Source organism: Camelus ferus, chromosome 34 (genome assembly GCF_009834535.1).
Source record: "Camelus ferus isolate YT-003-E chromosome 34, BCGSAC_Cfer_1.0, whole genome shotgun sequence".
NCBI classification, from domain to species: domain Eukaryota; kingdom Metazoa; phylum Chordata; class Mammalia; order Artiodactyla; family Camelidae; genus Camelus; species Camelus ferus.
The window spans coordinates 12,101,671-12,114,542 of record NC_045729.1 but is presented as its reverse complement, the minus strand read 5'-3'; the positions used below and the strand labels follow the sequence as shown (position 1 = coordinate 12,114,542).

Genomic DNA, 12,872 nt, shown 5'->3' with positions numbered 1-12,872 from the left:
AGTTAGAGCATATTAGTTCCTGTTTTTTGCTCTTTTAATATGCACATAGTTTAAATACATTTATATACATATGCTATATATGCATATGTCTATATAGTGTATATAAAGTCTGCATATCTCTGTGTGTGTATGTGTTCTCAGATGGCAAAAATTTGCTGTACAAGGGGAAGAAATTAATATTTATTTAACATCCCCCTATGACTAATGATTTACGATAATCTCACTTAGTCTTCAGAACAACAATGCAGTGTGTGCGTTATTAATACCGTTTTACACTACAGGAGAATAAGACTTAGGTTAAAATAGCAGAACTATGATTAAAACGCTGGTCTCTGAACGCAAATTGAAAAGTTCCTTTCATTACACCTATTATTTACGCAAGTTAAAAAGATAAACATTAAAATGTAAATGATCAGTTTCACAGAAATGCAAAAAGTCGTACTGTTTGGAGAGACATTCTGAGAATAAGACATATATGGTCTCAGTCAAAACATATTCAGTTGTGATTAAATTCTTTACTTGAAGTTTAGAGAAGTTTCTATACATTTAATAGCATCTTTAGCATCAACTGCTTTTTAAAACTCTGCGTTATGAATTGAATTGTATGCCCCTCAGAAAGATCTGAAGTCCTAGCTCCTGGTACCTGTAAATGTAACTTTATTTGGAAATAGGGTCTTTGTAGATGTAATCAGCTTAAGATGAGGTGATCCCGGAGTAGAATGAGTCCATAATCCAATATGACAGATGTCCTTAAGAAAAGGGGAATTGGGCACAGGAAACTATATTCAACTTCTTGTAATAAGCTATAATGGAAAAGCATCTAAAAATGAATGTGTATACATATGTATGTATATGTATAACTGAATTGCTTTGCTGTACACCTGAAACTAATATTGTAAATCAACTACACTTCAAAAAAATTTTTTTAATTAAAAAAATTAAAAAAAGAAAAGGGGAATTTGACACAGGCATAAACCTACACAGGGAAGATGGCCGTGTGATGACACAGGCAGAGACTGAAGGTGTGCTGCCCTAGCCAAGAGACACCTGGTACCACCAGAAGCTGGCTGAAGCAAAGGTCCCTCCTACAGGTTTTAGAGGGAGCATGGCCTGACCAACACATTCATAGCAGACTCCAGCCTTCACAATTGTGAGAGAATAAATCTGTGTTGTCTTAAGGCACCCAGTTTGTGGTCCTTTGTTGTGGTGGCCCTATCTGCCTTTGTCATGGCAGTGTGTTGGGTCTTGAAAGGAATACAAAGGCTAATTATTCATCCCCCCAATTTTTTGAGCCTCGATTTGTGCCAGGTGCTCTTGCTAAGGGTTGCAGACACAACAAGGAACAAATCCAGACACAGTCCCTGGCTTTGTGGCACTTAACCTCTGGTTGGGAAGAAATATGTTAAACAAAACTGACATATAGAAAGTACTTCAACAGTGGTAAGTTCAGTAATTATTTGCAGCACATAAATCTAGATGTGTATTTAATGGGGAAATAACCAGGTAAGGTTGCCAGGACAGACATTCTCGAAGAAATGACAACCTGAGGTGAGATCTGGAGGAAAAAATGTACTTACCTAGATGATGGGGTGGTGAAGGTGTGGTGTGGGTGGGAACACACCAGGCAGAGGGAAGAGCACATAGAAAGGCCCCAGGCAGGAGTGGCGTTGGCAAGTTCAAGGACTTGAACAAAGGAATGCAACAGCGCAAGGTGGCAGTGGGAACGCAGGGCAAGACAAGACAGAAAAGGTAAGATGCTTTATGCCTCATGGGCCACGCCAAGAATTAGACTTTTATTCATCCATTCTAAGAGAATGGAAGGGAAAGTCAAGGTTTTCAAGTTTAGTCCCAAGAAAACAGCTGGTGGCTGAGGGTGGGTTTGTACATGAGTTCGTCCTAGGTTCTTCCCACTTGAATTATCCTGTGTCCTGAGACCTAGGGATGAGAGAGGCTGTAATCAAAGACCCTGTTGCTGAAATCTGGGTGATGAAATTAAGAGGCCAAAGGAGCATGAGGATATTCAAATCCGGGGGGTGGGGAGGGGTGCTGCAGCTTCAGTAATATAGAGGGATGGTTCCAGAAACACCACATGTAAGCAGCACCAGCAATGTCTGCATCACTGGGAGCCAACATTGCCCCAAAGAGCCCCCAAGCAAAAAGAAAGGAAAATGGCAAGAAAATGATGATGGTTAGTTTTACGTTTATGATGGTTAGTTATCAACTTGGCAAGGCTACAGTGCTGAGTTATTCAATCAATGGTATGGCTGTGAAGGTATTTCGTAGGGGTGATTAACAGCTACAATCAGTTGATTTAAAAGAGATGGTCCCCCCCAATCTGGGTGGATCTGATCCAATCAGTTGTAATGCCTCAAGAGTAGAACTGAGGTTTCCCTGAAGAAATTTGTCCCGTGGACATCAGCTCCTGCCTTCGAGTTTCCACCCTGCCCTTCTGACAGCCTGCCCGGAAGATTGCAGACGTGCCCAGCCATCCCCTACAATTACATACGTCAGTTTCTTGCAATAAAAATTTTAATTTGTATATATCCTACTCACTCTATTTCTCTGGCAGAACACTGGCTAATACAGAAATGAAGATGCTAAAGGGTTTGCTTGCTGAAGCACCTGTCACGCGTCTCAGAAATAACTGGAGGGCTTATGGTAGCGGGCAGCAGACAGGGGAGGTCCAAACCAGAGAAATACTGTTTTGTGATTTCTATTGTGAAAACACGTTAACACTCAGGCTATTAGGATTTGTGGCAATGTAATTCACATACTATTGGAGAGGTTTAGTAAATGCTTGAAGCTTGGGGGAGGTTGGGTGTTGTTTATGGCCTTTCTGAACTTTTCCTCAAAATACATCTCTTAGTTCTTTATGCTGTGTAATTTCTATCAGCAAGATTAAGAGAATTATAAAAAAACAAAAACAAAAACAGAATGTTTATAGAACCGGACTTAGGCTGCCATCTTGTGGACGTTTAGCTTTGCAGTCTTGTGCTGACAAAAACAAATGCAGGAAGGAATAAATGTGCACGTACACCCTTAGGATGTGTTAATACTGGAAGAAACTTTAAATTGTTCACTACCTGCCCTCATTTTACAGAAGAAGCAGCTTGAGGCCCAGAGGATGAAATGACCGGTCACTCATGATATTGTCACTTGGTCAATCTTTTGGGCCATTTTGTTACATCAGCTCCATGTTCCTTCCAAGCTCAGTCACAGGTTGGACAGATATCTGGGGGAGAATAAATATGAGGTGTAGGAATGGGGAGGGGTCTGAGGGATGGTTCTTAAAATAACATTTTATTAAAAAATTAGTGTTATAAAACTAGTATAACAATACATGCTTAATAAAACTGAAGAGCTTATTCCAAACAGCATGACACATGATAGGCCAATAAATCAAGGGGTGAGGTGTTGGGGCGAGGTGTTTGGGCAAGGAATAGCCACTTTATTTGGAAAGCCTGCAGACCGAAAAGGTGGCAAACCTGTGTTCCAAAGAACCATCTTGCCCAGGTTTGGTTGCTAGTTTCCTTCATAGAACGAAGAGGGGGTGGGGTTAGGAGGTAAAGTGAAAAAGGCAATAAGTGGTTGCAAATATTTCCTGGTTGGGACCAGACTCTGGAGGGGATGAGTTAATTTCTTCTTTCCTGCAGCCATGCCCAGGTGGGTCGGGTAGGGAGGTTTTCTGAGAGCTAAACAAAGGTATTTTAGCTTAGTGCTCAGGCACGGGAGGAAGGGTTCCGGAGATGGGCCATTATGTATGTGTGTATGTAACTTGAATGAAACATGTGCATTATGTATATAACTTGTATGTGATGTGTACATTATGTGGGTAGCTTTAAGTTGCTGGCAACACTGTTTTAGTGATTAACTTGTAGCAAAAGCAATAGAATACAAAGTTGAAAGTAAAAGAAACAGATCCAATATGGAGTCAGATTTGTTCTCTCTGCAGAACGACTATAGATTTGGCTAAACTTATTATTCTTAGTAAAACAGGTGCAAAGGCCACTGGGGAAATGGGAAAGGGAGGGAAATTATACGCAGAAGTTTAGCAACATTCTTGTCAGTGAAAAGGAACGTAATTAGAGGCTTCAGTAGCTCATCTCAGAGAAATGGAGGAGTAAATTTCTAAGCCTATTTTTTCATTTTCCAGCAGAGTAGGTTCATTCTTAATTTGTGTCTAGGAGGGGAATCATCCAGAGATGGTAGAGAAAATTCAGAAAACACACCCGGGTTTCCTACATCCCATTCTTTTGGATCTTCCGATCTGAATACGTTCACATTCCCTAGTCCCATAAAGTGCTTATCAGAGAGACTATATTCCAGAATTATATAGCAAATGAGAGATGAAAACCTGGAATTCCTCTGGGGAACAGGTCACTCATTTGGGAAGAGCCTAATTCATTCACCTTAATTATGTCCTTGTTCCTAGTTTGAAGAGTCTTGAGAAAGAAAAGGGTTTGGAGAAGGTTTGGTAATGGATGGTACTTTGGTAAGTTCCACTTTAAGACTGACACAAGGACTGGAGGGCAGTGGGGTCTGGACTCCATGCAAGGAGGGCATTCCGGGTCAAAACCCCAGAGTTTCACAAGAACTTTGGGAACTTTGCAGCTTCCTAATTTCACTTTTTGTTTAAAAAAAAAAAAATTTTTTTTTTTTAAATTCAGGCATCATCATTCTTTTACTCTATAGTGATTAGTAATAAAAATCCTTAGGTGAAAAAGGGTTGCTCATTAATTTGGGGAGGGAGCACAGAGATGGAAAGTTCGGGGAGAATTGGGATCCACTCTTCAACCAGTCTTGAGGAAACAGGAATTCCAGCATGAATAGGGGACGAGCTGCCTAAATGCCTTGCTCTTCCAGAAGCAGAGCCTCCCTGCCCCCAAACCTGGGACTGTAGAGTCTCCCCGCCCCCAACCCTGGGACTGCAGAGTCTCCCCGGGGACCTCAGTTCCCTTAAAAGTAGTTAACAAGTCACTGTGGAATCCTGTGTTCTGCATTATCTTTCTTTCCAGATTGCAATGGTTTTTTATTCTTGTTTGGTCTTTTAATTAAAAAAAGAGAGATGCTTCCTCCTTCGAGGACTAGTGGAATTGAGGCCATGGGGAGACAGTGGTCAAAATGTCTCTTCAGGACAGGAAAGTTGGTGGCAGCAGCTTGGCAGGAGCTGAGTGAAATCAAGGCAGCAAGAGCTAAGGGAGACCTCAACGATAATTCTGCGTAATGTGACAATTCAGAATGAAATAACTCCTGATCATTATTCTAAATAAAAATAAGTTTAAATAATAAGAACAAACACTCATTGATCTCTTAGGAGGGGCTAGGTCCTTCAGTTGTATTGACGCATTTAGTCTTTGCAACTACGGTCCATTTTATAGACGGAAGAAAGCGACACAGCTAGTCTGACCCCAACAGTTTTTTTATATAAAAAGCAGACAAGTTCTGTCCTCAGAGTGCATGTGGTTTACAGGTGCAGAACGCTAACCTGTCGAGAGAAAGCAAATATCTTCAAAGAATGCGGATGTCTGCCGACATTGAGTACTCTCTGGTGTTGGGAAGTTGTAGCTTTCCTCGGGGACCCCTCCGTGTGCAAATAGGGTCCAACCACCAAAATAGGATGTCAGCTCCGCGGTGACACCATCATTACAGCTACGACGTCAGAGTGGGCGGTAACTTCCTACAGAGAAGCGTTTCCAGCTGCTGACCCTCTACGGAGGTCAGTAGAGCTATCTGGGGTTTATATTCTTCTTTACAATTCCTCGACTCTTTGCTGGGAAGGTTAAAGCCTCTTTCTATCTGAACCTTTTTTTTTTTTTAATGGGAAAAGCTAACTTGAAGCTAACTTGGGAAAAACCACATGAACCCCTTTGGAGGCTGAGTAACATGTAACCTGACTTCTTCACGAAACAACTGACGTTCACGTTGATTTTGTTCAGGTTCTTGAAGACTGCTCAGAATGTTCAATCGTATTTTTAATTTTCCTGCTGGCTGAGCTGATGGACTCGGCTGTTCTTATGTGAGCAGTATGAAGAGTCTAGCAAGACCTTACATGATTCTACAGGAATCAATGTATAAACTTTGTTTGCTTCAAGATTCTAGTTGACACATAAATTTAGCAGCTACAGAATTACAGATAGCATTACCAAAGAGCTATGAGCTATTCTCTTAGAGATAATATTTATAAATGAAATATAATTACTGCCGAAAAGCGCACTGTTTCCAGAGCTAAAGGCAATAAAGCTAAAGTAATAAAGGATTTTGTAATGAGTTCTCTTGGGAGAAGGAGGCTTCCAGCAGAGTGGGAGAGAGGCTGGGGTGAGGCGTGGGGCTGGGAAGGAGGAAGTGGAAAGAAGAGGAGGGTGTATTCCAGGCTCCTCTAAGAGAGCAGAGACTGATGCCCAGAGAGATTAAGCGTCTCCTGCCCTCGTTGGGAGAAGACTCTTAACAGCATTTTCCCAACCTGATAGAAACTTTCTCATGGGAATGCTCTGCTCACAGATGTTTTCCCCATAGATGTTTGCTCTTATTTTCCCAGATAACTCGATTTCAAAAAAAAAAAAAAAAAAATCAAATGAATACAATTCCAACAACCTAGATAGTATATAACCCTTGTCTTTGATGCTTTCTTGATGTTTAAATTCAGGTCAGTAAATAATTACTGAGCAACTACTCTATGTGAGATACTTTTCTAGGTATTTTGAGAGATCCCAAGATGAGGAAGATAGGAACCCTGTCCTCAAGAAGCTTAAAATTTCAAAAGGGAGAGAAGACATGGAATACTGCAACCACTGCTGCCAGCTCTTCTGTGCCAGGTGTGGCTCTAAATGCTTTCGAGATATTAGCGCATTTACTCTTCAGAGCAACTCTGCAAGTAGGTGGCGTTATTTAATTTAATAGATGAGGAAACTGAGGTAGAGCATTATTATATAACTTGTCCCGTGTTACACAGAGAAAAGTAAGCTGAAACTTGAGACGGCGGGAGATGAATGTTCACCTTTAAGTCATACAGTAAATCACTGCCAGAGCCTGGGCAACTGGAGCCCCCTGACTTTCTGCACAAGGCTCCTCTTATTAAACTGTGAAGTCCTTTTGTTTCTTCCTTAATAATGAATGAGACTAGAAAGGATTTCCACCCTCCATCCAAGACTCCTGCTTGCTTATTCTGAGAAAGCAATTAACTTTAACTCCAACTTTGTTTTTCTAAAGAGCCCCGAAAAGTATTCACTAAGGATTTTATGAAACCTTGAGCAAAGAACTGTTTGTACAAATACCGTTTTGAAAGCGTTTCCTGGCTAGAACTAATATAAACGTACATTTACTGTTGACTTTAGGAAGGCCTTCATACGAATATCAGTTTTGAAGTTTATTTATTTTGTGAAAATTCACTCATCTATCTAAAATGTATGTTTTGCTTTAGCATATCAGAATCAAAGTTTGTTAAATGCTGTTTTTATTGGAAAAACTGGTTTTATTTACATAAAATATCTAAAGCATAACTTTAAAGAAATACAGTAATTTTAAAAACACCCTCTAGGGGTTATTATGCTTAGTGAAGTAAGTCAGACCAAGAATGACGCATACTTTATGTTATCACTTATATGTGGAATCTAAAAATAAAACAAACGAATTAATATAACAGAACAAAAACACACTCACAGATACAGAGTGCAAACTAGTGGTTACCTGTGGGGCGGGGGAAGGGAGGAAGGGTGGGCTGGGGGTGGGATTAAGGGACACAAACTGCTATGTATAGAATAAGTAAGCAACAAGTTCATATTGTGCAGCATGGGGACATATAGCCATTATTTTTTCATAACTTTAATTGGAATATAGTCTATAAAAATATTAAACCACTATGTTGTACCCCTGAGACTAATATATTGTAAACGGACTATACCTCAATACAAAAAAAAAAAAAAAAAAAAAAAAGAAAGAAATCCTCTAAGCATGTTAACTTTCCTAAACGATTCTTAGGCAATCGGCAGGACTGACTACCATCAACAGGACCCTTTGACAAAAGTGAACAGCAGATGGTCTCACTTGAAAATCATATTTTTTTATTGAAGTATAGTCAATTTACAATGTTTCTGGTGTCGGCATAGTGATTCACTCATACGTATATATATATATATATATATATATATATATTCCTCTTCGTATTTTTTCATTATAGGTTATCACAAGCTATTGAATACAGTTCCCTGTGCTGTACAGTAGGAGCTTGCTGTTTAGCTATTCTGTATACAGTAGTTTGAATCTGCTAATCCTGAACTCCTGATTTATCCCTCCCCACCCCCGTCTGGTAACTGTAAGTTTGTTTTCTATGTTTGTGAGTCTCTTCCTGTTTTGTAAATAAGCTCATCAGTGTCTTTTTTATAGATCCCACATGTAGGTGAATGTGTATTTTTGACCTGTCCTTTTCATCCGTCCGCCTTCCCCTCGGTCCCTGGGTCTCCGGATTTGCCCTGCCACCACTTAGGACGCCTTTTGCTCCTGTGCTTTCAGCAGCCACTGACAGTTGACCGTTTTCCACTTCATTCTCTCAGATTCTCTGCTTTTTCAGCGTTCAAGGGGATAATGACATGGATAAATCAATTAGTGATGAGGGTTATGTTAGTTACCTAGGGCTGCCGTGAGAAAGTACCACAAAAATGGGTGGCTTAAAACAGCAGAAATTCATTCTCTCTTCGCTCAGGAGGCTAAGTCCAAAGGCGAGGTGTTGGCAGGGTTGCAGTCCTCCCAAAGTCTCTGGGAGAAGAAATATCCTTGTTCTTCCTGGTTTCTGGTGGCTCCCAGCAGTCCCTGGTGTGCCCTGTCTCGTGGCTGCATCACTCCAATCGTCCTCTGTGTTTCCGTGTCTGAGTCTTGAGTTTCAGACAAGACAGTTCAAGTCTCAGGACTGCCGTGTACCATGTGCTAGTTTCCTAATCAGGGGCAACTCTCTGAGCAGCACTCTCTGGGCAATTAAATTTATATCCAGGGTTATTCATTTTTAGAATTAAAGAAAGATACAGTAGGTATTCAGAAATAGTGGTTAGTATGTTTCCTACATTAGTAATAATAATGATGATGATGAAAATGCTGCCAAAGGGATATGTTGCTATTAAAAAGAGATGGCATCTAAAATGCATTTTGCCTTTTTGTATTCTTGGGGATGTTAATCTTATATTCCATACCCATGAAGGAAACAGCAGGCTGCCTTAGGATGCTGGAACAGAAGGTTCAGTATTCACTGGCGTGGTCAAATCTCTGCACTCCTCATCCTTTGTAAGCTGGGTTCTGCTTACCCACATCTCTTCTCTGGCAGATGGCCTGATGTTGGACCCACGAACTCTCAGGGCCTGACCTGACCCTCCCAACATGGCCTAAGTGCCACTCTGAGTTCCCCCCTTACACACAATAATTTTGTTGTGGAGTGAGGATAACTCTAGAGATTAAAAGGAGGCGAGAAGATGCCACTTATGAAGAGAAGGTAACATGGGGAAGTTGGAATATTTGTAGACAGCCAGCCAGCCCTGTCAGAGAGCGTTCAGGTTGTATGTGAACTTCAAGTTTATTTCTTTGTTTGTTTTTTACCACTAGCTGGTAAGCCAGCTTCTTGCTCACTGCCTCTCAGTCACTCCCATTAGTCCCTGGTGTCCAAAACAGAGTGCCTGGGTTATCACTGGAACTTGCCATGGCTTAAGCCTGGCCTGGCTTAGTCCACAAAAATCTATTAATGCATCAGAGGAACTTCTAATAAGCAGTCATTCCACCCCAGTTTTGGTCTCTGATTTTCCGGTCTCTGCCCTTCTGCCTCAGGCTCCGTGGTGGGTTTCCTGCCACTTCGGGTCACCTCCACACACCACCACCAACCTGGCCGGCGGGCTGTGGCGGGGCCCTTGGCTTGTAGCACAAAGAGTTCAGGCAGTGCTGTCTTTTATACAAATGCTCACTAGGGGGCAGCACATTGAAAGGCTTAAAGCCTTTGTATTTCCTTTCACTGGGTGGATTCATTTAACCTTCTAAACAGTATTGTATTATAAAAATAAAATGTATACTTTCACATGAAGTTCTTATTTGACTATTTTTTAAATTAGGCTTTCCAGACAAAAACAGACTGCTAGTAATACTGACTTGACACTCACTGGTTTTACTTCAGTAGGCTCTGTGGGATGGTAAAGTAGAGTTTGCTTTGTGGAGGTCAAAATATACCTTATTTTTCTTATCCTAAATGACCCCCATCCTTCCATTTTTGGGGAAAAAAACCTTAAGGAAAATGTTCTGTCACATAGTTCTGTCCACTGCCTTCATTCTATCCTCCCTTGAAATATCTGCTACTGCCAACAGCAAAGGGTTTTTCTAAACAAAACAAAAATTTATCCTTGCTAAAGGGTAAAAAACTGTTAGCCATTGGAGGAGACTCCAGTAGTGAACTGAAAGCAACACAGCCCTAAATCCTTCTTGTCTTAGTGTGGTCCTTAAGTTTGAACCTGGAAATGTACTTAAGAAAAAAACGTCTTTTCTTAAATACCTAAGAATAATCTTCTTTCTCACTTTTTCTGAGACACACACACACACACACACACACCCCTCACCAGTAGTTTTGCTCAAAATTGATTACGGAAAGAACTGTTAGGAAACCTCCAGCCCATTTATCTCAGTAGCTGGGTCAGACTGTGACTGATGGGTTATAGTTAATTGGGATGAAAACTCAAGGTAAATGCAGTTTTCCATGAGTAGTGGTGAGTAGAACTTATATACCCATATAATTTCAATCCTATAGTACAAAAGGAAGAAAAAGCAGTGATGTGTGTGTAGGTAATGTTCTGGTGACATGAAGAAGCAACAAGAGAGGAAAGAGAAAAACTAAATGCCTCTGTAGCTGACACTGGAAAGCAGTTAAGCAGAGAGCATGGAAAAGCATCAAATGTGAAACAGGAGTCCAGAAGCTGGATCACAAAGCGTGGTCCCTGGATTTGGCTAAGTGGGACCGGGGAAATTTCTTCCGAATGAGAGAATTGGAGTCGGAAAGTAAGAAGTTTAAGGAAAATGTTCTTTCAAAAAAGCATTAGAATTAAGTAATGATAGTTCATTCAAAATATTGTAAATTCACGTTGTGAACATGAAATTGGAGGGACAACAGGGTGAAAGAATATCTTTGTCCTTTGAGATGGTCCCACGTGAGGGTAGACAGGAGGAACCAAGAACAGAATTGATGATGTCAAAGAAAGAAAGGAAACTCGTAGCTGAGAGCAAGTTTTTCTTTGTCCCTGAGATGAAATGGAATTTCACACGGTTTGTTAGAAATTTACCTACTGCAGGTCTCCAAATGAATTTTTATAAATACTTTATTCTATAGATGGAATGGAATTAGATAATCTCCAGCTCTGATAGATCCAGCAAAAGCAGACTATGGATTTCATGTTCAAGTTCTCATGTCTGCAATGTGTTCCTCACCAGGGGGTACCACATCGAAAATATTTTTTTGTCTCTTAATTCTCAAGGGTGTTGCCCATCCTATAATCATTTCATGGAGTTGCTTGGGACTCATTTGCCCAGAACTCACCTCTGGAAGCAGGAGATTCATTGTGGGGCACACACATGACAAACCTTGAGTGTTTCTGAGATGGAGAACTCCATGGTCACATTTATTTTCTCAGCTTTCATCTCATGGCAAATCTCTGCTATGTTGCCGAAAAGCAACCCTGCAAAGTCAATGTGGCATTGTGGGGTTACGAATGATCAGTTCACACAACTCAACCAAGCTATTGTGTCCATGATCTGACTAAAAACATCACCCTCTTTTGCTGCCCTCATCACTCCCTGAAATCTATTATCTTTTTTGACTACCATTGTGACAAAAATACCACCTTGGCCATTCTTTTGGGTAAAGGCTTGTAATAAATATTATGGGATGATGGGTTATTGCTTTGAGCCAAGGTTTTTCCATCTTAACATTTGGGGGCACTGTTGGCATTTGGGGTTAGGTAATTCTTTGTCTTGGGTGGGGGGCTGTCTTGTGCATTGAATGATGTTTAACAGCGTCCCTGGCCTCTATCCATTAGATGCCAGTAGCACAAAATGCCTCTAGACACTGTCAAATGTCCCCAAAGGGGGAAAAAATCACCCTGATTGAGAAGCACTGCACTAAACTATTATCTCCCATTAGTCACTCTATGAACTGGCCACACCAGTCTAGCAGGGCATTGAGAAAAATGAGAGGTTTCTGGAGCTCCGGAAAATCATCAGCTCAGGAAGCCTCAGGGAGTGGCTACAGAGGGTAAATACGCACAGGCTATTATGGGCAGAGGTAACTTGTGGAGAACCACAGAAGACAGACTGAGGGGAAGACAGAGATGGGGATGGGGGAGAGAAAGACAACTGAAAGGAAGAAGAAATATGGAAACAGTGTCACGTTCCCTCTAGGGCTTACACAGATAACCAGAAGGAAAACCACAATTTACAGTCAGGAAACCAAGAATCTGATCTCCACTCTGCCCACCTCTTGGTCTTTAGACCACAAAATTATCTTTAAGCTCCTGATCTATAAAATGTGGCTATGTCTCCAGCCCTGGTTATCTCAGTATGTTGTGTTAAGGCAACACATGAGAACATACTTTGTAATTGTGTTCTTGAAAGTGTCAAGAATTACTATTGTTGGACAGCTGTGCCTCACATGTGAGTCAGAAGGCTGAGAGGATATAACTTAAAACTGCAGAAAGCCTGGGAATAGGGTCAGCTTCATCCTAGAGCAGAAACACATAGTTTAGTGAAAACTCAAGTCATACTTCATAACCTAAGCCTGGGTTCTTGGGCATCGGGAACAGTTATGAAGGATACTCAAGAGAGCGTATATCTGAATAGACCGATGAGTAAAATGAACACGTGTT

The 12,872-nt window shown here is 41.0% G+C and overlaps 1 long non-coding RNA gene across 1 annotated transcript in view; it reads left to right on the top strand.

Annotated features, from left to right (window-relative positions):
- Window positions 1-6,484: 6,484 nt before the first annotated feature.
- Window positions 6,485-12,872, top strand: part of LOC116661308 — a 29,657-nt gene continuing 23,269 nt past the window's right edge. The window contains exon 1 of the long non-coding RNA XR_004317180.1: window positions 6,485-6,812. This is a non-coding gene — a long non-coding RNA (uncharacterized LOC116661308). The remainder of the gene's footprint in view (window positions 6,813-12,872) is intronic.